At 42.1% G+C, this 3252-nt stretch overlaps 1 non-coding gene across 1 annotated transcript; it reads left to right on the top strand.

Annotated features, from left to right (window-relative positions):
• Positions 1-444: 444 nt before the first annotated feature.
• On the top strand, positions 445-517 carry trnaf-gaa (transfer RNA phenylalanine (anticodon GAA)). Its single transcript has one exon. It is a non-coding gene; the product is annotated as a tRNA-Phe (tRNA).
• The last annotated feature ends 2735 nt before the right edge of the window (positions 518-3252 follow it).

Here is a 3252-nt window from a genome sequence, read left to right as displayed (position 1 = left end):
ATGGGAGGATTTGAATGCCATCTCTGCGTTGGAGTTGCATCCATCCAATAAGAGACCGAGTAGAAGTGACAGTTCTGTCAGTCGAATATGAGACTTTTAATGGCAGGGTTGTGAGTTTGAGTGCCATTCTGTTTTTCCCTTTTTTAAGGCTTCATGAGCAGAGAGTACAGGGAGTGTTTGAAATGAGCAAGTCTCGCTTTGATTCAGGACTCTTACCTCTCAGCAGCATCTCACTATGAAAGATTGAATTTGATCTCATTTCATTCTCAGCTCGGGGTCTGTGCGGCTCAGTGGCACTTCTGGCTGTCTCCCGCTTCACAATCCATCAGTACTGAGAAAGCAATGGGGAATATTACTCACATGTTGTGTTCTTTAATTTTTTGGAAAGCTTGAATGTATGTATTTTCTTCCAAAACAAGGACACCAATCCATTGTTAATGTAGAGCTGAAATAGCTCAGTTGGGAGAGCGTTAGACTGAAGATCTAAAGGTCCCTGGTTCAATCCTGGGTTTCAGCAATTTCGCTTCCTTATGTGTCCCTTGCCTTGGTTCTGATTTTCCAGTTGCACAATTTACTTTGAGATTATTTACCAAGCACCAGTGGATTGAATTTGAGAAACAACACAGTCATTTACAACATAGAAGGTGGTCATTTGGCCTATCACGTCCATGCTGGCTCTCCCCGGAGCAATCTAGTCAGTTCCACTCACCAGCTCGATCCCTTTCCTCCTGCAAGTTTCTTTCCTTCAAGTATCCATCCAATTTCCTTTTCAAATCATTGATTGTCTCTGCTTCCACCACACTCGTGGGCCAAGTCATTACTAACCACAGCATAAAAAATTCCACCTCATCAAGGATGGGAAATACTTACATCTTCTATATTTACTTATTCTCTATTTCTATGAGAATAGACTGGCAGTCAACATGAAAGGAAACCCAAAAATCTTCGAGCAGCATGTAAATGATAAGTGGGTAGTAAGAGGTTGAGTCGGGCCTATTAGGGACAAAAAGGATAATATAAGCTTAGAGGTGCAGGGCAATGTTAATCTACTGAATGAGTACTTTGCATCAGTGATCACTAAGGAAGTGGAATTTGACAAAATATCAGTCGAAGTGAAGAGAGTAGAGACAATGGAGAGAGTACAAATTAGGAGAGGGAGGTACTAAAAAGGCTGGCTGTGCTCAGGGAAGATAAATCACCTGGTCCGGATGGCTCACATCCCAGGTTGCGAAAGGAAATGCGGATGCAGATAACGGAAGGGCTTGCTATAATCTTCCAATCTTCCCTGGATACGGGGGAGGTGCCAGAGGATTAAACAGTGGCAAATGCGACACCCTTATTCAAGAAAGGGTGTAAGGACAGTCCGGGTAACTACAGGCTAGTTAGATTAACAGCAGCGGTGGGTAAGGTTTTAGAAAGAATAATCAGGGTAAAAAATCAACAGTCACTTGGAGAGGTTCGAGTTAATTAAGGAGAGTGAGCATGGATTTATAAATGGGAGTTCATGCTTGACTAATCTAACTGCATTTTCTGATGAACTAACAGAGCAGGTTGATGAAGGGAATGCAGTGGATGTTGTGTATATGGATTTTAAGGAAGCGTTTGACAAGGTACCACATAAAAGGGCGGTTAACAAAATTGAGGTTCGTGGTATAGGAGGGTCAGTGTCCAATTGGATAGAAAATTGGTTTAAGGACAGAAAACAGCGAGTCTTATTAAATGGTTCTTTGTCAGACTGGAGGATAGTCGACAGTGGTGTTCCCCAAGGGTCAGTGCTAGAACCACTGCTTTTTTTGCTAAAGGTAAGTGACTTGGATCTTGGAATACAGAGTAGAATCTCAAAATATGCCGATGACACCAAACTTGGAGGAGTGGCAAACAGTGAGGATGATATGAACTGCCTGCAACAGGACAGTGATAGGCTAGCAGAATGGGCAGACAGGTGGCAGATGGAATTTAATAGTGACAAGTGTGAGGTGATGTATTTTGGCATAAGGAATAGGGAGAGGCAATATATACTTAATGGCACAGTTCTAAAGAGTGTGCTGGAATAGAGGGACTTGGGGTTCATGTGCATCAATCTTTGAAGGTGGGAAGACATATTGCGAGAGTGGTTTGCAAAGCATATGGGATCTTGGGCTTTATAAATAGAGGCATTGAGTACAAAAGCAGGGAAGTTATGCTGAACCATTATAAAACTCTGGTTAGGCCCCAATTGGAGTGTTGCTTTCAGTTCTGCTCAGCAGACTTTAGAAAGAATGTGAGGGTCCTTGAGAGGACGCAGAGGCGATTTACCAGAATGGATCCAGGGATGGGGGATTTTAGTTACAAGGTTAGGTTGGAAAAGCTAGGATTATTCTGCCTATATCAAAGGAGATTGAGTGGAGAATTGATAGAGGTGTATAACACCTCTAGAGAACAGGCCATCCTGGACTGGGTATTGTGTAATGAGAAAGGATTAGTTAACAATCTTGTTGTGTGGGGTCCCTTGGGGAAGTGCGCCCATAATATGATAAACTTCTTCATTAAGATGGAGAGTGAGAGAGTTGATTCCGAGACTCGGGTCTTGAATCTAAACAAAGGAAACTATGAAGGTATGAGGCGGGAGTTGGCTATGTTAGATTGGGGAACGTTACTTAAAGGGTTGACAGTGGATAGGCAATGGCTAGAATTTAAAGAGCGCATGGATGAATTACAACAATTGTTCATTCCTGTCTGTGCAAAAGTAAAACAGGAATAGTGGCTCAACTGTGGCTTACAAAAGAAATTAAGGGAAGTATTAGATCCAAGGAGGAGAAATATAAAATGGCCAGAACAAGCAGCAAACCTGAAGATTGTGAGCAGTTTGGAATTTAGCAGAGGAGGACAAAGGGATTGATTAACAAGTGGAAATAAGCTTGCAGAGAACATCAAAATTGACTGTAAAAGCTTCTATAGATATGTGAAGAGAAAAAGAGTAGTGAAGACAAATGTGGGTCCCTTCCAGTCAGAAACGGGGGAATTTATAATGGGGAACCAAGAAATGACAGACCAATTAAATACATACTTTGGATCTGTCTTCACAAAGGAGGATACAAATTATCTCCCAGAAATGTTGGGGAACATAGGGTCTAGTGAGAAGGAGGAACTGTATGAAATCAGTATTAGTTGGGAATGTTTGGGAAATTGATGGGATTGAAGGCCGATAAATCCCCAGGGCCTGATAATCTACATCCCAGAGTACTTAAGGAAGTGGCCCTTGAAATAGCAGAT

This window comes from Heterodontus francisci, chromosome 35, assembly GCF_036365525.1.
Source record: "Heterodontus francisci isolate sHetFra1 chromosome 35, sHetFra1.hap1, whole genome shotgun sequence".
Lineage (NCBI taxonomy): Eukaryota > Metazoa > Chordata > Chondrichthyes > Heterodontiformes > Heterodontidae > Heterodontus > Heterodontus francisci.
The sequence above is the reverse complement of the archived record's forward strand: the minus strand, read 5'-3'. Positions and strand labels throughout refer to the sequence as shown.